Here is a 26,944-nt window from a genome sequence, read left to right on the forward strand (position 1 = left end):
AGAATAATTCAAATTGGAAATCACCTCCTGTAAAACCATCAAATTAATGGTATTCCCATTACACATCCTGCCCAACCATGTGAACAGTGAGCCTGGGCTACAGTTGCTAGAATTCTATATCACAGTAAATAATGCCCTAACAAGACAGTGATTGCTCTCAGCCTCTGGAGTTCCCTAGCCATACCGCTTCAACAGGCCAGGAGGGGCCCCAGCAGTCCCTCGTAGATGGTTTGAGGCAATCAGAATGATTATGGACCCTTGAATATAGAAGATGGTGCTTCACAGGGTCTGCTTTTCTGAATTATTGGAGTCTCTGTGGACACCCCTGTATAACTGCTACGGGGAAGGAGAGGCATCGACAGTTGCTGACAGACTTGCTAGAATCTGTGACAATATGTGACTGAGAGTGTGTATGTGTGCCTGAGGATGAAAACCAGAACATCTCTTCTCACCCACTCACCCTTCTCCACCTACTTTCTCAACTCCCACAGCTTATCAATCACAGTGGTCAATTTTAGTTCCTAAAATATTGTTGTTTTGAATCAGATCCTTTCTCTTTATTCAGTCTCCATTTCTCTAGCCTGAGCTCCCCAAGGCTCCTGCTGCCTAACCAATAGTGTGATGTCTGGCAGGATGTTACAGTGGTCTTCTGAGCTTTAAACTGTAACAGTGTCCAGACAACACCTCCAGTGTGCAGTTTAATTGGTTTGGGGCAGGGACTTGGCATTGGATGTTTTTAAATGCACCCTAGTGAATCTTCCCTGCTGCTAAAGTTCGCCTCTGCCTTGGCTTCATATAGTACAGAGACCTGGATGCTGAGGCTTGCCTGAATCCTCTGACCCTCAACACACACACACACACACACACACACACACACACACACACACACACACTCACTCACTCACACTCACACTGCCTAAAAGCCAAGGACACTTCTGATTCGTTCCAAGCTGAAGCAGAGCCTGCTGTCTGGTCTGTGGATATCATGCTTTGTTTGGTCAGTGCCTCCATGCCTTGGTGGATGCTGTTTATGAATCTCCAATGTCTTTGCCGAAGTCTACATTCAGGGTTCATGAATTTTTCAAGCCTAGCTTTAGGTTTTTCTTTTTCTAACTCCCTCCTGTATATCCCTCCTTTGTCTGATTGTGTTTATTGTGCACCAGTGTTGGGAATGTGGTGTGCAACTGACTTACATCAGTTTTCCTGTTAGATCCCTGAGGGGCTTGAAGGCAAGGGTCACATCTTGTTTATCTTTAATAGCTCAGGGCTAAACACTGTGATGGGCACATGGTAAATTTTCAATAAGTTTACACTACTATATACATTACAAATGCCAACCCTAGACTATGCTTATCTTTCTGCCTTCAAGAGTGATTTTATTTAGATGTCCCCAAATATACACCTGTAAGCATATTTAGACTGAGAATCTGTAAAGAACGATGCTGAATTAATACACTTCTGTGAAATGAAAGAACAAAGAAAATATGTGTGATGGTACATATTAGCCAGGATAGCCTACTTGGTAAGGTCCAGGCCAATGAAATACCCTGTCCATATTTTTCCTTTTGAATGTTTTTCCTAATAGTCCCATATTCCATATGTTTTTTTGTCTTTGTCCTCTTTTGAAACTTATTTTATCTGTTATAAATTTGCAGGTAGCAAACACTTTCATTTTATTTTATTTGGAAATGTCGTGATTTTTATTTTATGGAAGAAAATTAAATTTAATGAATGGAAGGGTGGGAGAGAGAGAGGGAGAGGTGTGGAGAGAGAGAGAGAGAGAGAGAGAGAGAGAGAGAGAGAGAGAGAGAGAGACTGTCCCAAATAACAGGTGGGAAAATACCTGAAGAACAACATCTATGGCCTATGTTCTTTCATACACATTGCTCACATGTGCATGCACCTTCATACACAAGAATACACATATATCTGTGTGGACATCAGCCTGGCTTACAAAGCTAGACCCTGTCTCAAAACAAAACCATTCTCGAAGCCTTACACTGAAGTCTGCATCTTACTTCTTCCTGGTTGTGCAACATTGGAAGAGATAGTGTCTCTGAGCCTGAATTTTCTTATTTGTGTCACAATATTAGAAGATACAATGGTAGTTATATCTTACCATGAAATCTGGTGGGCCACATATGGCTGAATTCCCAGGACAATCTTAAGAGGTAGGTGTTGCACTACAATCCACAGACCCAAGGTAGGCTGCTTGAGTCTTACTCAAAGGAGAAATAAAATAGACATTGGAGGTGGATAAAGGAGGGAACTGGGCAAGAGACCGGATGGGGAGTGGAAGAGAGTTGGGGGATCAGGTGTAGGGAAAGCAGGGGTGTAGAGAAGAGAAATTGGTATTGGGCATTGGGGGATATAGAACCTGAAGTGGCCACTTCCTATAGCAGGGCAGAACCCACAGTGGAGGAATAAGGACATTAACCCATCCTCAAAGCTTTAAACCCAAAATTTGTCCTGTCTATAAGAAATGCAGGGACATGGATGGAGCAATGACTGGGGTAATGATAAACTAGTAATGGGACCAATTTGAGACCCATACATGGTCAAGCATCAGTCCCTGACATTGATAATGATAATCTGTTATGTTTGCAGACAAGAGCCTAGCATAACTGTCTTCTGAGAGGCTCCAACAAGCAATGGATGGAAACTGATGCAGAGACCCACAGCCAAACATTAGGTGGAGCTTAGGGAGTCTTTTGGAAGAGTCAGGAGAAAGACTGAGGGACCTTGAGGGGATAGGGTCTCCACAAGAAGACCAACGGGTTCAGCTAACTTGGACCCTTGTAGGGTTCACCAGAAACTGAACTACCAACCAAAAAGCAAACATACGATGGAGCCAGCCCCCGCCCCCCACATATGTAGCAGATATGCAGCTTGGTCTTCATGTGTGTCCCCCAACAACTGGAGTGAGAGTCGTCTGTTGCCTGCCTATGGATCTTGTTCCCCCAACTGGACTACCTTATCTGGCCCTAGTGGAAGAGGATGCACTTAGTCCTGCAGTGGCTTGGTGTGTAAGGGTGGGGTGATATCTAGGGAAGCCTTCCACTGAAAAGGGAAGAGGGGCATGGGGAAGAGTTGTCAAGAGGAAGGGGCCTGTGATCAGGAAGCAAAGTGAATAAATAAATTAATTAATGAAACTATGAGATAGGTGTTGCTTTTATCTTCATTCTAGGATCAAAAAGTCACGGCACTGAATAACTCAAGGAGACACAGAGGGGACCCATGAGCATTTACACCAATGGGCAGTTCTGTATCCAGAGCTCATCACACTGCTGGTACCATAGGCCTGGTTCCACTAGCCCCTTCCTCTGAGGATCTGTAGAATTTTGACTAGCCCCCAAAGCAAGCCCTGCAAGAATCTTCTGGGTGGCTGTCAATAGGACATGAATGAATAGTTTATTATACCCACCTCCCCTCCTTATGCCCAACCTTGAGAAGAGACCTGGGACTGTCTTTGAGCACAATAGCAGATTGACAATCCTTCTTGTTAGTAATTAGGCCATGGTAATGTGCCCTGCTGGCAATTAGTGTGTTAATGTAGCGTGGACTGTATCACTTAGAGTGATCGAAAGGTATGGCAAGCTCAGAACATTAATGTCAGAGTCCAAAGCTTCTGGGAGGTGGGGTTAGAGGATGAGGGGAAGGCTGGAGCGCTGGAGTTGGGGATGCCAGATTTGTGGCTTGTCTGTACTATTGTTTGAGCTTCATGGTCTTGGATAAGTCACCACTGTACTCCAGAGGTGAAAATAAGGGGTTTGGTTTTGAGATGTGAACAGATGAGGAAAAAGAGAAGAGAAGATGGTGATCATGCAGGTTTTGGCTGATAAAAGGATGGAGCTTATTTACTCCTGTGCCTGCTATAAAGAAGCTCTGAGAGTGGAATAATTGACCAAGCAGGCTCAGCTGTTCTGTGATTATGGGCCAATCCAGGACTTAGTTGGTTAGCTACATAATCATGTAGCTCATATACCACTCAAAAAAAAAGTCACAAAGCCATGCTTGTGGCCATCAAGGGTGACTCTGAAAGCTAAGGAGCTAGAGATAATGTGACAGGCAGCTTTCAGCCAAGGTGGAAGACACTAGAGGAGAATCTGACCTTGGCTCATAAATGCTTCACCCCCAAAGTTCCATAAAGGATTTTGACCTGTATCCCACTAGCCGGTGCTGGTCCTGTGGCCCTACTCAGTGTTGCAGGGCTTGGAACTGTAAGTGTGTGTCAGCATTGAGGAAAGCTACTTGAAAGGAAGAAAGGTTTATCTCAGGTCTTAGCATCTGAGGTTTCAGTAAATGGTCACTTGGCTCTGCTGTTTTTGAGTCTAAAGTGAGACCAAGCATCCTGGTGGAAGGTAAAGTCTAGCTACTCACCATATGGTGACAAGGGAGTGAAGAGAGAAGGATGTGGAAGGGATGGAGGAAAAATATGCCCTTTAGAGCACATCCCAGTAATCTATAGTCTTCCACCACCTCCTAGAGTTCCTACCATGTTCCTGTTATCTCTGACTCCATCAATGGTTTAGCATCAATGAGATCATAGTTATCATGGCCCAATCACCTCCCATAGTACCATCTTTAAACAATGGAGCACTGGAGACTGTGATGCCTCTCTCTCTCTGTATCTTTCTCTCTCTTTCCCTCCCTCTCCCTCTCTCTCCCTCTTCCTCCTCTCTTTCCCTCTCCACCCCTCTCCCCCTTTGTGTGTAGTCATTTTATCAGTTCTATTCCTCTAAAGAACCCTAACTTATACAAAGACTGTGCCCTCAATACATGAACATTTGCAGGGAACTTCAGATCTATACCACAACTGTGGTGGTGAGGCTTGTGGCCGAGAATCTACTGAGCAAGAGGAGGTTGGCATGGTCTGGCCAGGGTGTCTCTCTCTCTCTCTCTCTCTCTCTCTCTCTCTCTCTTGCTCTCTCTCTCTCCATATATATATATATATATATATATATATATATATATATATATATATACACACATATATGTGTGTATGCATGTATACACATATATGTGTGTATATAAAATATATAAAATTCCATTTGTTTTTTTCCTCTCCCTTTTCAATTATCCTTGTTTTTCTCACAAAGGCATTGGGTTTCTGAATGCTTCTGAGTGGGCATACTGATTTATGCTGGTGGGGATTTGATGACCTGGAATTTCATCCAGAATATTGGGTACCAGTGCTCTAGATCTTTCCCACCCCCTACTATTTTATTGACACTTCAGGGACCCCTCCGCCTCTGAGATCCAAGACTCTTCTGAAGCACTGAACCTTAAAGGAAATTCTTTGATTCTTTGTTAGAATAAACAAACAAACAAACAAACACCATGAAATCGGTCTCATAGGTCAAATCAGCCACCATGGTCACTGGCTGCCACTGTCAAAATGCACCAGCGCGTCAGGGTAGTACAGTAAAGCTAGGTTTACCTCAGTATTCACCTAAAAGACACCCATTCTGCAAAGACATATGCTTACCTGTGTTTATTGCTGCTGTTTCATAATTACTGAGATATGGAACCAGTCTAGATGTTCATAACACGATAAAAGAATGAAGAAAATGCGGCTCACAGTAGAGTACTAGTTAGCCACAAATAACAAAATTATGTCTTTTTCAGGAAAATGGATGGAATTGGAGATTGTTATGTTAAATAAAATAAATCAAACTAACAAAAACAAATATTATACTCCCCGTGGCATAAAAGTAGAAGCAGGGCTTTTTGAGAAGATGAAAGGGAACAGAGTAGAAAGAGGGTAATGGGAGATAGATGTGGTCATAGTCTCATAGCAGCACACAGAGGGTTAAAACTCAGGGTGGGAAGAGGTTTTGTGACTCCCCCAATCCTGGCCCTAGAGAGATAAGAAATACAGCAAACCTTAGGTGCTTGATCCTGAGTACATTGAGCACCTAAGTGTAGGCAACTCTGTCCAAGGTGCTTAACTGGACCGCTGTTCAAGGAGATGATAGTATTGCATACATAGTATCTAAGGGGTAAGCGGCTCCAGAGACACCATTGTGACAACACCATCATTCACAGCGCTCCTTGTTGAAGCAGCCTCAGTGGAGTTGTGGTGTGTAAAGAGTAGACACAAATGTGTGAGAATATGGACAGAAGTAGATAGGGAAGATGGGGGGGGGGGATGCCTGAGAGTTTTGGCAAGGTCTTGAGCCCAGAAATATATTGGGATTGAGATGTGGAAAAGGAAGTAAGAGCTTCATTAATTCTGTTGATTGAGGGATTTTTCTTTGTCTTTTTTCTTTTTTTTTCTTTTTTTCTTTTTTCTTTTCCTTTGGCTTAGCTAGAGTTTAATTCTTAGTTACTTCCTGCCCATTAGTTTGATTGCTGCCAAGGGAACAGCAATGGGTTTTGTCATTGGCTATTCTAAGTGGTAATTTGCAGAGGTTAGTCTGTTGAAGAGTCCACACGTATCATGGTGTCCACCAGGGACTGCTGTGACCACTTTCTGTGAGTGTATTCACTGTGGTGGGTGCTGCAGCCCAGTACTCCAAGCCATTAGCACACACATAATGGTGGTTATGACACATCCATCCCTCCTTTTATTATCTATTCTACTGCTATGCTTAGAAGCAGGGACCAGGAAACCCAAGGGTGCCACATGCCAGCTATGTAAGCAGGCTCCCTTTATCCAGGCTTCCTTGTCTCTATATTTTTCTGGTAGGGTAGTGGATGGTTGTAGAATCTTCTGCAAAGGGGTTAATGCAAGAATCTGATGGACTCACACCCATGACAGGCTAGAAAGATATCTGGACACAGTAGGCTTTCCAAGAGATGTCATTTTGTAAATGTGCTTTGAAAGGCTCCATGTTGCAACACTTGTTGCTGCCAATGCAGATAAAATTTGTGTAAACAAACATGATCTCTGCCTCCATGGAGCTTTGAAAACTGGTGATTTGATAGAAACTACCAAGACAGTTCCAGTGCACTGCTGAGAGGGTACAGAAGGGACAGACAGGTCCTTTAAACAAACAAACAAACAAACAAATTGTGTTTATGTGTTTCTTTATAAAAAAATCTAGTTTGCTCATTGTTTTCTGTTTGCCTGTTTGTTTTCTAAAGAGAAAGAAAAAGAAAGGGCGTAGAGTTGGGTCAGAGGATCTGGGAGGATTTGGAGGAGGGAGAACTGTGATCAGAATATATTGTATGGAAACAAAACTCAATAAAAATGCACATATACAAACCTGCCAAGACTTGCAGAGGTCAAAGAACAACTTTTGGGAGTCAGTTCTCTCTTTCTACCATATGTGTCCTGGTGGTAAAACTTAAGTCATCAGGCTTAGCAGCAAGTGTCTTCACCCACTGAGCCCTGTAGCTGGCCCAGGATTACCTTTGCAACATAGATTATAAGGACACATTAGGCCTTTACACTGCAGGAAGGAATATGCACTTAAATCTCTGTAGTGTAGTGCAGAACATCACTCAGAGTTTGCTTGTTTTAAATTGACACCTCCCTCAGCCAGAGTAGTACCCAGAGGAGAGCAGGACTGACATCAGCTGGAACTGACCAAATGCATAGTTCCCAAATGCCTGGCCCCAGATGTTCAGAAAGACATTGGTGAAAAAATGCAGGAGGGAGAAAGAAGAGAGGTCTCAGCACCTTGGGTCCCAGGACCCATGACTGAAGCAGCAAGACTGATCTCTGGAGTCTTGAATGCCTTTGAAAATCATTCATCTGAGATCAGCCTTAGTTTTCTTTTCTTAGAAGTCATTACTTTAGTGTAGGTTTGTTCTTTGAGAACACGTCTGCTATTGGCCTGGGCCTCACCAATTTGCCTAGCCTGGCTGGCCAGCCAGACTGAGTGATCCACTTGCCTCCATTATCTCTGGGATTATCAGCATGTGCTAACATGCTCAGATCTTCTGTGTGGTTGCTGGGGATCAAACTCAGGTATTCATGTTGAATGCTTTACCAATTGAGCCATCTCCTTAGCCAAAATGACTGCCTTATTCTGCATCCTGTATAGCTACTAGGGATAACATATGAGCATCTTTTCATGGGGTGATTCCCCCTCCAGGTCTTCTCAGATCACCAACTCTGAATAAAGCATAATTTAAGAGTCAATTCCTGTCTCCATTCATAGTCATTTGTGTTGACTGATAGCATAAGCCCCTAGAATTCTTGTCACTTTATGACATGGATTAAATTGGGAACAGCACAGGACACTAGAGGCATCTAGGGGATTTCAGGGGTAGAAAAGATTCCATCAAGAAGGTGAAGTCTGATGTGTAAGCATGATTCAAGAGAAGCTGCTTTGGACAAGGGAGAAGGAAGAACCATACATCCTTTCTTGCTTCTCAGTTCCCTCCCCACATTGGCAGAGAGATCTTTGTATAAATACAAACTGATTCTCTTTAGGGAACCATGATGGTTTTTCTGTGCTGTAGGATGAAGGCAGATGACTCTGCATGGCTTCTGGGATCTATACCTCCTTCTACTTGTTTCTGGTGTTTATTCTCATTTGCTCTTGTTGTTCTAGGAAATTCTGGCCATTTTTCTTTTTCAAGTAACTTTTCTTCCTTTTGTCTTAGATTCTGTTCTATGGCTGAGAGGAGACACCAGGACCAAGGAAACTTATAAAGGAAAACCTTTAATTAATAGTTTGCTTGCAGTCTCAGAGGGTTAGTCCATTGTCATCATCATTGTGGGAAATGTAGCAGTACATAGACAGGTGTGGTACTGAAAAAGTAGTTGAGAGCTTTATATCCCAATTCACAAGCAGCCGGGAGAGAGAAAGAGAGAGAGAGAGAGAAAGGAGCCTGGCATGGGCTTTTGAAACTTCAAAGCCCAGCTCTTCCAACAAGGCCACACCTACTCCAACAAGGTCAAAACTCTTAATCCTAACTCTCATTAAATGGTTTGCCAACTGGTGATTGAGCCTCAACTATGTGAGACTAAGGAAACAATTATTCAAACGCCCATATCTGACACCCTGACCCTATAGGCTTGTAGCTATATTATGATACAAAATTCATTACACCCAACTCAAAATCTCCATAGTCTTTTACAGTCTAAAGACTGTTTAAAACGCCAAAGTCTCAATGAGACTCAAGGTAATCTCTTAACTCTAACCACTTGTAAATTCAAAATAAAAAATCAAATCTAACACAAAATGGTACAGAATATACAGTAACATTCAAAATGGGAGGAAAGGGAGAATAGTGAGGAAACACTTGACCAAAGCAAAACTGAAAACCAGTATGGGGATCTCTATGTCAAAGTTCTCTTTACATCTCCAACTCCTTTCAGCTTTGTTGACTGCAACACACTGTTTCTTAGGTTGGTTTCGCATCCTCTTAGCAGCTCTCTTGGGTAGATATTGTATGACTCTAGCATCCCTAACATCGTTGCATCTCCAATGCAATCCAGGATTTACCTTCATAACTTCAAACAATAACATCTCTGGCTTTCATGCAGGCCCTACCAAATGCCTGGCTTCAGCAGCTTTCTTAAAGGAGGAGGATAACTTTACAACCCTTTTCTTTTCCCGTATCCTTTACTATAAAGAATATATAAAAAGCCAGAATCATGTGGCTGATGCTGCCAAGTTCTTCTACTTGCCAGGACTGGAACCTGGGCCCCTTCTTGACTTACATTTGCATAAGCTTTCTGATGTTGTTTCCTTTAGTTGCTTAAACTTTCCTTTAATTCCTTTTCACAATCTGTAAGCTTAGCTGAGTGGGGTTTTGCCATGAGGGTATCACTCTTTTTATTCCATTTTGAATCAGGCTTTTCTTTAAATTCTTTATGTCTTTGAGCAGAAACTTGACTCCAACATTATACTTCTTAATATTCTTTTTCCCTGGAAACTGTACATTTTGTATCTCTCATTGCTGAAATTGCTCCTTTTCATTGTAGATCTGCATAAGAGTGATCACTAATAACCATGTGGCACAGTCAATCCTACATTGTCTTAGAATCTCCTCTGCCAATATTATTAGTCCAAACTCTTAAATTTAGTCTCCAGTAAATTTTTAGGACAAGGGCAAAAGGCAGCCACATTCTTTAACATTTTGTTATAGAATTTTAAGAATGGTCTCTAGGCCAACTGCTAATATTCTTCTCTTCTGAAACCTCCTCAGAAGAGCCACTGTCTTCCATGCATTTACTAGGGTGGCCCAGCAAACCCTGACTTAAAGCATTTAACCACTTTTCTAATCCAAAGTCCAAAAGTATTCCACATTTTTCCAAACAACAGCATGGGCAGGCCTGTCACAGCCAATATCCCAGTTCCTGGTACCAACTTCTGTTTTAGTTACTACTTTCTTGCTGTAAAAAGACATCATGATCAAGACAAACTATAAAACAAAAATTTAATTAAGTGCTTGCTTACAGTTTTCGAGGTTTAGTCCGTTATCAACATGGTGGGAGCATAGGGCCAGGCAGGCAAGCATAGTGCTAGAACTTAGCAGAGAGGTTTGCATCCTGATCCACAGGTGGGAGAGAGAAAGAGAAAGGGGGAGAAGGAAAGGTGGAGAGATGAGAGGGGGAGGGAGAGAGAGAGAGAGAGAACATAGTATGGACTTTTGAAATACACCCCCAGTGATATACCTTCTTCATCAAAGCCATACCTACTTCAACCAACAAGGCCACATTCCCTAATCTTTCTCAAGTGGTTTATTAATTGTTGACTGATCATTCAAATATGGAGCCTATGGGGCATTGTCATTCAAACTACCTCCCTTCCTCTTCTCTTCTTCCCTCCTTCCCTCCCTTTCTTCCTTCAGTCTTACTTTCTTTATCAGGGCAAGTCAATCACTTCTCACCCTTCCCAAGTCAGTGCACTGGTGCTCTTAATGGTCTCTGAACTCAGGAAGCTGGCTCTGATACAAGTTCCATGCATTTCTTCAACTCAGGCAGAATGGTCTGTATGCATTTATGTGTGATTCTGACCATACACATATGTGTGTGTTACATATGGGCCTGAATCCGGATGCAATTAAACTCCAGTGATTAGAATACCCTGGCACAGTGGCAGCCTGGTGAGCATTGGCAGAAAGAAGCATGGATCATTGAAGGTAGTGGAATCTCATCCTGTAAAATAAGCAAGCAAAAGGGCCAGCACAGTTCACGGCTAAGTCTGTAGTGAGTACTAGTATCTGTGTTCATGGTGAGAGTGTGGTCAAGATGGGTCAGGGTCTAGCCAGGGAGCCAAGAATCTCAAGGTCAAGTCCGGATGCTTCAGTACAAGCATCAGAATGAATGTTATTACTAGAGTGTGAGATACACCAGTTCTAATCACTTAATGTCTTGCTTTAAACATATAGACCCTTTCTATGTGATCTCATAAGAATCTATCAGGAAAGCCTGGAATGAGAACCTAAAATATTAAAAGTGGGGGTGTGGCTTAATTCATCTGGTGCTTGAAGTCCTTGGCTCATGCCCTAGGACCACATAAAATAGGACATGGAGATAACCATTCTGTAATCTTAGTATTTAGGAGCTAGAAATAGGAGGATCCTGTTCACATGTATCCTATGCAACAAGGTAAGTTAAGACTAATCTCTGGAATACACATGACCCTGTCTCAAATGTGTGTGTGTGTGTGTGTGTGTGTGTGTGTATGCGTGTATGTGTGTGTGTGTATGAGTGTTTGTGTGTGTGTATGTGTGCTTGTGTGTGTGCATACTTACATATATATAATATGAATTAAAATGTTTTACCTTTGTATCAAGAGAATTTATAGAGCTTGTCATAATCATCCAAATAGATAAGTGATCCTTATTAGGAAGAGGAATAAAGTAGATTTGGTTTATTCCCATACAACTTTGTGGCAGAACTCAGGCATTTTCCACAGCTTCCTGTGTGCAACTGAGCTCATGTGTGAAAAGCACAGGCAGTGGCAGCTCTAGTAAGGTTGTTAGCAAGATTAGACAGAAGGTATTTAGAGTAGGCATAGGCTGCATGTCAGAGCTGCTCCGTATACTGCCATTCTTATCCCAATTATTTATGGCTTTAAGAACTTGCCATACAATAATGATGAACAGTAGAAATTATGTTGGAGGAAAAGTGAGTTAACAAAAGCTATTGCCAAAGACTCAAGTAGAAAATACTCCTCCAGGCCTGTTGGTGAGACAGACGGCCCTGTATTTGGGTGAGAATCACAAGCATGAGGAGACAAGACTCTGGTCTCATGGAGTTGGCATTTAGAGTCAGAGATGTTTAGTTTATATATTAAGAATTCTTTCACAAAAGCAAATGGGGAAATCCATGCCTAGAAACTTGAGAAAAGAATTATGAGAGCTGAGAGTTGAACTGTTTCTTGCTCTTGACACCCTAGCTGTCTGTGAGTGTTGCTTGGACTGTCACTCATGCCAAAAGGTTTTTGTGACTAAGGCAGAGTATTGTACAGAACTAAGGGTATAAATAAATGTTTAAATAGATGGCTTTGTGATTATGAGCACAGTTGCTGAGGTCAACTGTGAGAGGAGGGGAATACTCACAGGCACTTGAGGAAGGGGATATGAGCACACATGGTGTATACCAGAATAATTTGTTGAAAACAAAACCCCGGTCACTATGTACTCACTGGTGTTTTCCTTCCGTTCCTTATTCTATGTTCATTAGTTTTACTTAATCTGTGACAGAAATGTGTTCCTGTGTTGTTAATGTTTTATGTACACCATTCTTAATGACTGTATAATGCTCCACATGATGAATGAATGACTCAGCCAATCATCTATCATTATACATTTGTGCATAAAGAGCCCCCCACCACTATCTTGCCATGCTTTGGGATGTCTGTTTACGGTAGTCTCAGAGCTGAGACATCTGGATGAACAGCTATGTGGAGACATTTAAGGCTCTTGAAACATCCTACTCAACTGCTTTTAGCAGTGCCTAAACAAAGCCTGCTTACATATTTATCAAATATGTCTTATGGTGTCCCTCTGAGGAAAGAGAGGAGACTGAGGATTCTGCAAAGAAGACACAGAGTTAAGGTCGAATTAATCACCATGGTTAGTATGGAATGCTAAATATTAATGTTCCTCTTTAGCATGGGTGGCACATTACATATAGTTCATCTGAATATAAATAGTCCAAAATGTGACATTACATTATTCATGATGAACCAACTGTCCATGGTCTGAATGGTACATCAGTCAGCTCTGCAGCTTTCTACTAATTAATCACCAGGTAGAAAATAAACTGTGTTCCTGAGGAAGAGGGATAGAGAGGGCATGATGTTTATTGAACATTTATTATGTGCTGGAATTTAATATAAATCATCTCTTTAGCAAGCAGCCTTGAGCACAATAAAGGATTCTCTGTAGACTCCAACAGGCTATAGGCATGTCTCCCTCCTCCACCTTGTGACTTCACCTGGTTGGCAATGTTCAATTAAGAAGTCTGTGAACTGTCCTGTGGCAATGCTAGGACATTATGAAGGTGAATCAGTTACATTCAGGAGATGAAGAGCTGGGGGAAGCAAAGACAGGTCATTCAGTTTTCTTGGGGCAGAGATTCTGGTGGTCATTTGTAATTCACATCCTTCCTTTTTGTTTATTCCTGTGTGTGAAATCAATCATTTTTTTAGTTATGCATATGCCTGTGTGTGTGCATGTGTACACATGTATGGAGGCCAGAGGTCAACATCAGGTGTCTTCCTAAACTTTTATCTATCTTGTTTTTTAAGATAGGGTCTCTTCACTGAAGCTCAAACTTCTTGTTTCAACTAGACTGGCTACCAGCAAGCCCCAGAGGCCTTCTTGTCTCTCCCTCTCCATGCTCCTATAATTGGTATTATAGGAGCATGCCAAATCCTAGCTTTTGCTATGGTTACTGGGGATCTGAACTCAGGCCTTCATGCTTGCTTGGCAAGTGTTTTTGTTTTCTAACTAAGCCACCTCCCCAGCCCTAGATTATTTCTGAGTAAGGCCCATGGAACATCAAAGAACTCTTAACCATGTTCGAAAAGAGGCACCATGAATTCTGAATGGCTCAATTACTCCTTCACAAACACTGAACTGAACCTCCTACGAGCCTGAGAAAAGCACTGGTCTTATGTCACCAATATCAGCATTGTTACCTTTAACTCAGTTGATAGTATCTAGATAAATAAATAAATAAATAAGCAGATCTTGATTCTATGTGTACATACAGGTGCTTATGGAATGCTGTGCATTCTTGTTTTTACCAAAGCTTTCACACAAGTTAAAAATATGTTGTTAAAGCCCCAGAACCTCCTCTCTTCATATTTGAGAATGGATGGGTCCATTTTTGTGCAAACTATCTATTAGTTACTTTTCTATAGCTGTGATAAAACATCATGACTAAGAGCATCCTGGGACGCTCTGGAAGCATATTTCAGCTTCCATTTATCATCCACCGTGAAGGGAAGTCAGGGCAGGAATCAAGGTAGGACCCTGAAAGCAGGAACTCATGCAGAAGCCATGAACAAATGCTGTTAATTCACTTGCTTTTCATGGCTTGCTCAGTCTGCTTTCTTATACACCTATTCCAGGACCACCTGCCTAGGGGAAACACCACCCACAGTGAGCTGGGCTCACCTACATTAATCAACAATCAAACGTCCCATAAGCTTGCATACAGATCAATCTGGTGGAAACATTTTTCTCAGTTGAGGTTCTTTCTTCCCAGCTTGTGCCAAGTTGACAAGAAACTGATCAACACAGGCAACATGTAAACATCTGTAGCTGCTGTGGGTTCATAAGTCAAAGATTCTATCTTACCTATAAAATGGCCCTAACAGGTTCTGATGGATAGCCCCAATCCAGAGGTCACATAGATGGCTCTGGTTAGACTAAAGTGATCAAAAACCAGAATCATGTGTCCTGAATCTAGGAAAGGGTCTAGGAGGAAGGGAAGAAGGGTGGATAGGAATGAGAGGAAGATAAGAGAGCGAAAGAAAGGGGGCAACCAGAACGCATTGCTTTAATGGATAAAGTCGACAAAGAACAAACCTAAGTTTAAAATATTAACTTTAATTCTCAATTTTTTACTTACAAGGTCATTGCAAATTTGATTAGTTCATAGGCAGGTAGGTGATTTCACAGGCTGGTTTAGAGAGCTTGGGAGCTGTGCCAGAGGAGGGTGGCCATGAAGCACTTTCACAAGAGCATGTCCATGAGTCATGAGCCTTACCATAAAGCACATGCTTTTGCCTTCTTGGCATCTACCAGCTTTCCTTTAAGAATCAAGGAGGAGTACGTGTCTCCCCAAACCACCTGGAAATCCCAAGCACATGTCTTCTACAAAGAGAGACCAAACATATGTCAGGAACAGGTGAGTCTCAAAGGCCCAGGTCTCAGCACTTTGCAGAGATCATTAGGGTCAAAATGTATTCCCCTGTGAGTTTCTTACAACTGTCGGCTTCTGGGATGCTTTAGAAAGTTTGAGCATCTAGTCAGCCCAGGAAAAGCCTTCCATTTCTTAGAAGCAAGGAGTCGCAAAACGGTGGTAAAAATAAGACTCATCCTTTCTTGATGTTGCCACAATGCTGAGCTCAGGACACAATCTTCTGCTGGAGCATCTGACCTGCCAGCTCACTCCTCCTGATGTTTCTATTACTGACTTGATGGGAGGAAAGAAGACAAAGGCATGCTCACCATGCTTCAATTGTTCTATTTTCATATGTGGTAAGGAGAACTGATTGCCTTATGGGTCTGTACTATGGAGATGAGAGAGAAAAAACAGAATGGACAGATGAGAGAGAAGTAGGAGAGGAGGAGGAAGGGGTGGAGGGAGAAAGGAAGGAGAGAGTGAGAATGGCATTGAACATCTTGGAAAGTTACAAAATGCTATTTATAAAGGAGATTGCAATGGTTTAACCATCACCTGTGTGAGAACCATCTAATTGCAGAAGTTAACTGTATGCATAATAACCCCTGAGTGCTTCAAACCTGTGCGCCTCTATTAGAATCCTGACATAACCAACTGAAAGACCAGTTAGTGTCATTTATCCTGACTCTCCCAGTTCTAAATCAATCATTTATGAGCTTCTCATGAAATGAAACACATGAGCCTAATTCTCAGTTCTGAGCAGAGCTTCACCTGGCTCCCATGCAAGGTTCTGTCTTGCCTTTAGCCAGTGCCCTGGATGTGTCTACCTGAATGATGCTTTCTTATCTTTCCGTTTATGTCAGATACCTTTCACTGTTGAACTACTGTTTCTTGATTAAGATAAAACACATTCTTTCAAAGTTGTTCAAGAAAAAATAATTCACTCATTTGCTTTGAGAACAAATGTCATCAACTGCCTGTGCTCCCCCCTCCCTCTGCCTGCCCCTTACTTCAGTCTTCAGCTTCCACCACAGCCACCAGTTCATCCTAGGATCCTGAGAATAGCTGGGTTCTCTCTCCAGATCTGTGTCACCAGCTTTGTTTAGCTTCATTTGTGTCTCCAGAGTCTGCTGGGACTTCAGATTGTCTGAGACAGGATCAGTTACTTATTAACTTATACTTAATTTCTTCCGCAAACCCTTTAAACTTAATGACTATAATCAACAATAATTCCTGCCCCTACAGAATTAGAATTATGGAATGAGAAAGAACCTGAAAGAATATCTTGTCTAACTACTGATCTCAGGGCATATTAAAACATAATATTTAAAACCAGACACCCTACATGTTGAGTGTTGGTACTACCCTATACATAGTGGCTGTGTTTCCTTTAAGAATTTCCCAAACTGTCTGAATCTGTGTCCTTGCTTGCAAATCAGGTACAATAACCCCTAAACTAGAGAATGAGGTAAAATATGATAACTTATGAACACATTCTGCCACTCTTGCTCATGTGACAGTAACCCTGCTTAATAATTATGAGGGATCCAGTGATTGGTTTCTACAACTGGAGGCTAGGAAGCCCAAATTGGACATCAATACACTGTGGAGCCAGAAAATCTTGTAGGCACTCACTCACTGTAATCAGAAGTCTCAGAACTAAGGGGACCAATGACACAACCCTAGTCTGAGGCTGAAGGCAAGGAAGCTCCCTGGTTAGTCCCTGGTGTGATTTTCTATTGTAAATCTCTATTAAAGCAGGAGTCTGATATCCTGGGGCAATGGTGGAAGCAGTTAGCAGTCTCACACCTTCACTCAGGAGCTTACTGGCACTCACTGGCTTTCCCCTATTTATATTCTGTCTGTGTCATCCATCCATCCATCCATCCATCCATCCATCCATCTATCCATCCATCCAATATTACTGATACATTTCAGAGTAGCTTTTTCTGATATTATATGTATCATTAGAGTTCAGATTTATTTATTTTTACTTTTAAATTAACTTTAATAATTTCCCCACCCATATTTCTCTCTTGTTTGCCCTTTCTCCTGTTGGAACCCTTCTTCTCAGCAACACCCCCTTTCACTTTCATGTTTTCCCTTTGTGTATGAATTCAACTGACACTGAGTTCAATTCTGGTTTCTTGCCTGTGCATGGGTGGGACGTGATTTGCTGAAGTAGGTACATTTATCAGTGTCTACATCACAACACCACTGAAACAAGTGATAGCCCATATAGTCATCACTTTGTCAGCAGCTCCTCACTCCCATTGGCCCCTCTCTATCCATGATAACATTTTCAGGGGCATGGTCTTGTGCAGGTAGGTTCAGCGGCAGTAAGCTCATCCACACAATGCCTATGTCATGTTCAGAAGTGATTTGTCCCTGTTCACCTTCCTGTCCTTGGTTACATGTTTTTCTGTCTCCTTTTCCATGATGAGCCTTGGAGGAGGTGATACAAATGTCCTATTTAGAGCCAATAATGTAGAGATATTTTAAAATGCATTTCATAAGCAATGGAATGGGCAGTTCTAAATGTAGCATTGAATGAGTTTTGATAAAGATACTTGTGTAACCTAGGTACCCATCAAGCAAACGGACATGACTGTCATCCTACACATTGCCCTAGACCCTTCCTGTGACCCATGATCCTCAGATGCCTTGTCTATTCTGACACCTTTCCCACTACAGCTTGATCTTATTGGTTTGAAATTCACAGACTCCTGCTACTTCTAGTCCTGTATCATGACTCCCATTACTTAGTACCCAAGATTGATCTCTATTGAGTCAAAGACCAGGACTTTGTTACTGAGTGGTACTCAGTTGGGTGAATATGCTCTAGTCTCTTTACTGAGGGTCTTCTTGCTGGCTTTGGCTGTTAATGAATATAGTTGCTACTGCCCATGTAGTACACATCTTCTGTAAGACTCCCATTCACTTTTGGGGGACAGTTTCTTATGAGTGAGTGGAGGGCTTGGGTTCAAAGGATAGGAGTGGATGCAGTTCTACAAGAAACTCTTTGGACCATTTATCTTATATTCAAAATGAAAATGTATGAAATCCCTGTTAACTCTGCCCTTTTGCAAATTATTGTGGTGTTAGTCTTTTTAAAATAATGTTTTAATTTATTCATTGCAAAAGATAATACTTTACACAAGGTATTTTGATCACTTATACCCCCTACCTTTTTCTAGCCCTCCCTGGGATCCCTCAATGTGTCTCCCTCCCAATTTCATGTCCCTTAAAAAAAAATAAACCACTGAGCTTAGCCACAGGCCCAAAAGAAAAAGTAAGTTTCCCCCTTCATCTGTAGTCAAGTGCCAATAGCTTCTCAACCAGCAATGCCTCAGGAATCCTGTCTCCATCCACACTGAGATGTTGACGGGCTCGACCTTGTGCAGGTAACCATGGGTACTGTGAATTCATGTGTACAATGGCTATATTCTGTATGAAAGACAGCATTTCATGGCTCCCCTCAGTGTGCTCCAGCTCTTACATTCATTCGCCTCCCACTTCCCAAATCTCCCCTGGGCAAAATTGGCATAGATGATCTATCTAATGATGAGCACTCAGGATCACTCATTGGTTAGCTGCTAGCCAATGCAAAGAGAAGTAATGTAGAGAGCAGACTATATCTATCAACATGAGCATAAATATTTAGAAGGCGGTTTGATAACATGACCACAAAGAAAATAATTAACATATGTTCCTTCTAGGGCCCATGGCCTATCCAGACTTTTGATCAAGTTTACAATGTTAGGAGTGGATTTCTGCCTGTGGAGGAGGCTTCAAAACCAAGAAGAAAGCAGTTGGTTACTTCCAAACAATCGTACCACTGTTTCATTAGCTGATACATCTCGTCTGATAAGTGTATACTATAGCGTGTCAGGTCTAGCACTGAGCAAGGTGTCATGTGGGCGTCTGTGGAAAAACCCACATGAAACCTCATCCTATGGAAGCCAGATAGCAGGTGGAAAGTGTCCTTCAGTCAAGATTGACTTATCTATATCTCTGTGTCCTGCAGTAAAGTGTGTGGTATCTTCAGCAATGGGGACTTATAGTGCAATTATGGTTGGTAGCTAAGAGCATGAGCAACAGCATGTGCTTTTGGGGGTAATTCTAGAGTCTCTGCCTAATAGGTAGGTAACCCGTTACTGGAATTGAGATTTTTTTTTAATTTATTTAATAATCCATGGCTTCTGGGAGCAGTATTGTCCACCTATGCAGGGTATTTCTGTTCAAATTTCTCTTTTAAAATTAGCATTTGAACTCATAAATTTCCACAAGGCAGTCTTTTTAAGTTTAGACATTCTATCAGTGAGATGACATCTCATTGTAACCTCATAGTCCAAGGACATATTCCTGGTTTTAAAAACTAATACAATTTGGGGTGCACTGCACAATGTATTCAGCTATTTAAACTGGGTTATTACCATTTACTCTTCTTTGTCTGCAAGAATTCCTAATAAGTCAGTTGTACTCCCCCACCTCTTTTCTGAGACAGGGTCTCACTTTGTAACCCTGGTTGGGTTGGACTTTGCTATATAGACCAGGCTGGCCTCAAACTTGCAGCAATTGTCCTGTCTTACCTTGCAAGTATTTGGTTACATGTGTAAGCTTCCAAACTCACCAATGTTTGTCTTATTTAATTCAATTAAGAGTATCCTGCATCTACAGTGATGCCACAGTTAGTACCATACTAGCTGAGAACTTGAGTTAAAATCCTAGAACCCAAGCCGAGCATTGGTTGTGCATACCTTTAATCCCAGCACTTGGGAGGCAGAGGCAGGCAGATTTCTGAGTTCGAGACTGGTCTGGTCTACAGAGTGAGTTCCAGGACAGCCAAGGCGACACAGAGAAACCTTGTCTCAAAAAATAAAAATCCTAGAACCCATGTTAAAAAGTTGGGCCATGATCATGTGTGGTGGCATGTTACTTTAACCCCAACACTTGGGAGGAAGAAGGGGGTGGTATTTTTATGATTTCAAAGTCAGTTTGGTCTATCTAGCAAGTTCTAGGCCAGATGGTATATAAAGTAAGACCATGTCTCAAGAGTTAAGTTTTTTTTAAAAAGAAAACAAGATTGTTTATGAAATCATAACATACATATCCAATGCTTGGGTGACAGAGACAGGCAGATTCCTGGGGCTTGTTGATCAGCCAGACTAGCCTACTTGGTAGGTTGCAGACCAATGAAATTACCTCTCTGAAAGTCAATGTGGGCTTTCAGAGGTACAATCCTAAAATTATCCCCTGGCCTCCACAAATTCAAAGAGTCTACTGAAACTGGGAAACCAGTATGATTGGAGCAAAACCTAAGTCCATTATGAGAAACCCTGTAAGGGTTTGAGACAGTTCTTGAATGAACAGAACAGCTCATGAATGAACCATGAATGCCTAGCAGATCATTGTCTGGGCCACGTTGGATCATCTACATGTTCGGCCAAGCCTGAATGATGCTAAAGTAGAGGAACACTCTATAAGGCACTGTTCCGCTGTCCTCTCTCCTGACCAGTCTGTGTGGTCTAAACATGCAACGCGACACAAATCATCAAGTCATATGATCTCCAAGGTGAAAAGGGCCCAACTTTATGGGAAATCAAGCGAACCTCATGAAGTCATAGAAATGTCCAAGTCTCCAGGAGTCAGTCAGTTGGTGCTTGGAACTGCTTGGAAGCTTAGGAGACTAATCACTCGGTTTTGACCCATTAGCTCAGCTGTAATGTGGCAGAGCTAATGCAGTCACAGGCAGCAGACAGCTTCTTTGGCAAAAAGAAAAAAATAGAGAGAGAGCTCCTTTCAATTTTTTGCAATGAAAACTAAATGTGGAAATAATTCCCCACTCCTTTTTGGAATATTACTGTGCTATTAACTAGGTTAAGATCATTAAAAAGTAATGACATAAAGTTCTATGCGCCATTATTTGAAGAGAGATAGAATGAAAATATACTGTCGATCATTTCGGAATCTTGCCTCATCCCTGGCTTAATAGGCGCTGGTAAGGACCATGATGAACATATATTTTAATATTAAAGCTTTAGCTTTGGCCTTGAAGGAGGAAATCTGCACCATTAGAAAATAAGTGAACAGATCATATTTCTTTGTGTTTTTGCTTTTAAATCAAGTTCTCATTGCTATAGAATTAAGGCAGACTGTAAAGGTGAGTTGCCCAGCAAGTGAGTTTAAACCTCACCCCAAGTTTGAAAGAAACAATTATGTTTTCTTTGTGGCTACTTCCAGGAAAACAATGTGTGTGGTAAACATTTTAGAACCTGTTTATTCTTTGTTAGTGCCATGGCTTCTGGGGGTTAGGGAGATGTGAAGACCCATGGATTCCATAGAAATTCAGGATGCTTTACTGTGCACATGGATTTTTCTGTATCTGCAGTGTCTAGCTGGGGCATGGGGTGAGTAGGAGGTTTCAGTTTCATAGAAGGCTTTGTTAAGAAAATAACCAATTTTTTCCCTTTAGTCTTTCCACATACATGGAGCATCTATGAGGCACACAGGGAATGTGGCAGCATTGGGCACCCAATCAAGAGCAACTACAAAGTTGCCTGGAGAAGTGCCAAATATGTATCTGACACAGAGGATGCAGCTGTCTCCCAGGGTGGAGAAGAGCGTTATACTCAGATGCCAGGTCTCTGGGTGCATTTCCTTTCTACATACACTCTGTTGTCTCAGAAAGGAGAGGAGCAGAGGAAATGGGTAAACAAAATACCGCCTAGTCTAGCATCTGTAAATGCAGAAACACACTGTAGAATCTTGAAAGTTCCCTCCTAAGTCTATGGTGCTGGACCTCCCTGTAGATTTTAACACCAAACCTCTAATGTGTTGTAGTTCCTTAAATGTTTATTTCCATCCATGACAAAGGCAACTATCTTTTTTATTAAACTGGGGAGAATTGGAGAAAAAAAATCAATTGCTAAGAATAGAAAAATTGAAGTGTCCATTTAGCAGCGAGTGCTGTTAGCATCTCTGTGTATTATCCTCAGCCTTTCCTTGTGCCCCGCCACACTTCCAGATAATTTGCTTAATTATAATCGCACACTTCACACAGCTTCAAAACCTGCTGTTCTTTTGTCCTTAATGTGGTTCCATGAGAATGTCACCAAATGCTCTTTATGAAATAGGAATAATCCTTTAAACGTTATTCTCAAAATCAAGGGCTTTGCGTGATTCTGTTTGCATATCCCATATGTTTAGGGTTTTGAGGAAAATATGGTCATATGAGGGATTCTTAGTAGTCACCTAGAAACTTCTGTGGCCTTGATCATTCATTGAAGAATATGTCCCAGAAAAAAAAAAAAAACCAGTAAAGTTTCTTACCTGTCTTTCCCACTGGAGTTTATTCTCTATCCAAAACAAAATTCTAAAACCAGAGAGTGTCTTTGGGCTGAGAGAAAAGGCAAACTCTAGAAACCTATAAACTCAGAGACCCTTGGGAACTCAGAACCAGGCCTTTGGGGTCTGGAGCCCAACACAGGCAGAAACATAATAGTCAAGAAAACATCACACAAAACACCAGCAGGTAGCTACAAGAAATGTGTCTTAAGCCTTTGGCATTTCTGCCTGAGATTCAAGGAGGAAACTCCCCTGCCTTAGAGGCAGAGGGTTCAGTTCTTACTCATACTTACAAGCCATATATGTGGGTAAGTGGCTTAACTTCTCTTCTCGATGACTAGGGAAAATGAGCACACATAGTTTCTATGAGCACTGGAGAATGAAATGAGCTATGACTCATCGATGGCCACAGGATGTGGTCCTGCTGCTTAAGAGTGGACTGCTACTGTCTTTCTTAAGTGTACCAACTGTGCTGACTAGTTTTATGTCAACTTGACACAAGCTAAAGTCATCAGAGAGGAAGAAACCTCAATTAAGAAAATACCTCCATAAGATTGGGCTGGAGGCGAGTATGTAGGGCAGTGATTCTCAACCTCAGGGTTGGGACCTCCTTGGCAAGGTTCTGTCTTTAAAAATATTTACATTATGATCCATAACAACAGCAAACTTATAGTTATGAAGTAACAATGGAAATAATTGTATAGTGGGGTCACTACAACATGAGAGGCTATAGTAAAGGGTCACAGTATTAGAAAGGTTGAGAACCACTACTGTTGGGTACTTTCTTAATTAGTGATTAATGGGGTAAGGCTTAGCCCATTGTGAGTGGTGCCATCCCTGGCCTGGTGGTGCTGGGTTCTATAAGAAAGCAGGCTGAGTAAGCCATAAGGAGCAAGTCAGTAAGCAGAATCCTCCACGGCATCTGCTTCCGTTTCTGCCTTGTTTGAGTTCCTGTCCTGACTTTGTTCAATGACAAACAAAACTTGAAGCATAAGCCAAATAAACCCTTTCCTCCCCAAGCTGCTTGGGTCATGATGTTTTATCACAGCAAATAGTAACCCTATGTAGGACACCAGTGATGCTCGGCAGTCTTATATACAGTGGCTAAATGCAATAGTTTGACATGTACGTTATTTGTCTTCTCATGTGTAAATGTGTGTGGTGTGAATGTGTGTATGTATGTTCACATCAATGTGAGCGTGCATGTGTGCATGCACATATGGACGCCTGAGGTTGACTTGGGGATTCTTCTTCTACTCTTCTTCACCTTATTCATAGAGGCAAAGTGAGCCCAATGCTCATTAATATGGTCAGTCTGGCAAGCTAGCTTGCTCCAAGGATGTCACGTGCACACCTCAGTCATGCTGGGATTACAAGCAATCCATTGCTACCCTCACTGGGCATTTATGTGGCTCAGAAAGTTTGAACTCTGGTCCTCCTGTTTGTAAGGCATTCTAGCTTCATTTCTGTTGCTGTGGTAAAATACTATGACCAAAAGCAACTTTTGGGAAGAAAGGGTTCGTATGGTTTACAATTCTACATTCCAGTCTGTTATTTCAGGGAAATCAAGGCAGAAACTTAAATTATCTGATCATAGTAGAGAGCAGAGAGGAACACCTGGATACTTCTTGCTAGTACTCAGCTAGCTTTCTCTACTTTTGGGCAGTCCAGCCCACAGCCCATGAAATGGTGCTGCCCACTCTCAGTGTGGGTCTCACTCCAGTTAGCAATCAAGAAAACCCCTCACAGCCAAGGACACGGGCCACCCTGATCCAGATAAATCCTCATTAAGACTCTTTTTTTCAAGTGATTATAGATTGTGTCAAGTTGAAGGTTAAAACTAACCAACAGAGCAAAGGCTTTAACTATTGAGCATCTCTATGGCCCTTTAGTCTTCATTTCCAATCCTGTAGTAGTATGTGTTCTTAAGGCTTGTTTTCTTAGCCCTTGTGAAGGTATGAAAGTGCACATCATAAAGACTCACTTGTGAGCTTGTAGTCATTATCTGAAAGTAGTCACGGTATTCATATCATACAGAAATCATAGGATTGGTCTCACATGTAGGCTAGGGACACAAATACAAACAAGACTGTCATTTATGCCATCAAGGCATCAGATTACATACATGTCCTGGAGTGTGATTTATGTGAGTGTGCATATCTGAACATTACTAATCACATGTTTGCATATATACCTACTGTGAGTCCTGTGTGTTTGGCTCAGATTCCTTTGTGTTATGGGTCATATGTGTTCATGTCTGTGCTTACCCATGTATCCAATGAGCTATCCCATTGCTCAAATGCATGCTTGCAGCTTCCATGCAGGACTGGCATGTTCAATAAGGATGTGGAAGTGCTTGTTTCAGCAGCACATATACTAAAATTGGAACGATACAGAGAAGATTAGCACGGCCTCTGCGCAAAGATGACATGCAAATTCATGAAGAGTTCCATATTTTTAAAAAAAAGGACATGGGACAGGGCACTGTGTAGACTTGGGACAGGGATTCTGTTGTAAGGATGAGGGAGATGTCTGCAGCAGTAAAGAAGCCCATCCTTGCCCACAGAACTGTTCACTGTCCTTCATGCTCTTAGGTCACCATTGCTTATGTATCTTTGTAGGGTCTCAGGAGATTTTAATTTATTTTCAGGATTCTCTTTTTCAGAACCATATATCACTTCTGCAAAAGTATTACTCTCTCACGAAGATCAGGAAAAAGAGACTTGTCTAAAACCAGGGCTTAGCTGAGGAGCAATGGCTGAATAATAAGATGGAATAAATATTCCAAATGAAATATTCATAGATGCAGGAAATAGGATCAGTGCTTAATAAAATGATCGTGATAAGTTTTGGCCTCCACATCCCCACCCTCTCTGCAAATTATGCCCTATCACCCCTCCCATGTGGGCATTCAAATATATAATTAATGCTCATTGTTAATAATGCATTTCCCATTTCCAGTTGCAAAAATATGGCTTTTCCATTTCTTGGAAGATCACCTATATTTTGTCATTAACATTTTGTCAGGAGACACAAGAATGATTTAAATGGACAATAAATCGACAAGCAAGCTGCTGCTTTGGGTTTGGGCCAAACTCTCTAGGGAAGGGTTTCATTTATCACCTGGGATGGAGCAGGGCTCTCTGTTGATTTATGTGGCGAGGAGAGGAGAGCGAGAGTGAGATTGAGAGCAAGCAAACAAGAGAGAAAGAGAGGAAGAGAGAGAGACAGACAGATACACAGGGAGAGACAGAGACACAGAGAAAGAGACAGAGACTAACAGAGAAAGAGACAGAGACAGAGACAGAGAGAGAAAGCACCCTGGGCCCTGAACACTAGAAATAATACATTGAGTTCCCGAAGGATCAGTCAGATACAGAGTGCCTCCAGCTAAAAGAGGGTTGGAATTTCTGGTAACTGGTCCAGCTCCCAAGAACTTCTGGTTCCATGCTTCATTCTCTTTCCAACTGGATATCCAATTTGAACACCATGATAGCAGGGAGGTACTTACCACATATCCAAGACTGTCTCCTGAGACATGTTCGCTTCCAGAGGATCATGTTCCATCTGCCTGCATCCTCATGTGAGGAACCAGAGTCAACCAATGATGACCACTACTTCCTATTGATCACAGAATTTCCTTTGTTTACTTCTCTTTGTGCCCACAGAGGTCTTCTGATTCCATCTCCTTTTTAAAAAATGATTTGGTTGATTCATGGCATATATGTTTATGAGCTATATAATATTCTGACTCATGTTTACATGGAATAATGAAACTCTCTTTCTCTCTCTCTCTCTCTCTCTCTCTCTCTCTCTCTCTCTCTCTCTCTCTCACACACACACACACACACACACACACACACAAAAGTAGTATTGTACAGCCATAGTAAAGATGAAATCCTGACAGGATGAATAACATCTTGACATAATGGATAACATTATGGTAAGCGATATAAACCAGGCACAGAAAGACAAACATGTTTAGATCAGTTAAAACAATTATCTCATGGAACTTGAGAATAGAACAGTGGTTATCTCTTTGAACTAAAACTAGAAAACTCATCCTAAACTGGACTGGTGAGTAATGACTATCAGAATTCAGTGTCAGGCACATTTAATCCATGTACCACAATTTGGTTGAGTGTATTGTTTTGGCTCTGTAATTTGCTTCCCAATATCTACTTTCTTTGTTTTGTGCTAAACAAGACTTTCTGGGTCTCTGTGATTGCTTTTAGCCTTCTATGCTGTGAGAAACTCTCTCTTTGCCCTTCCCCTCTTCCCTCCCTCCCTCCCTCCTTCCCTCTTTCCCTCCCCCCTCCCTCCCTC

The 26,944-nt window shown here is 41.7% G+C and overlaps 1 non-coding gene across 1 annotated transcript; it reads left to right on the forward strand.

Moving 5' to 3' along the window:
* The first annotated feature begins 24,970 nt into the window (after positions 1 to 24,970).
* On the forward strand, positions 24,971 to 25,077 carry LOC116104191. Its single transcript, XR_004123728.1, has one exon. It is a non-coding gene; the product is annotated as a U6 spliceosomal RNA (small nuclear RNA).
* The last annotated feature ends 1,867 nt before the right edge of the window (positions 25,078 to 26,944 follow it).

This window comes from Mastomys coucha, unplaced genomic scaffold (assembly GCF_008632895.1).
Source record: "Mastomys coucha isolate ucsf_1 unplaced genomic scaffold, UCSF_Mcou_1 pScaffold21, whole genome shotgun sequence".
NCBI classification, from domain to species: domain Eukaryota; kingdom Metazoa; phylum Chordata; class Mammalia; order Rodentia; family Muridae; genus Mastomys; species Mastomys coucha.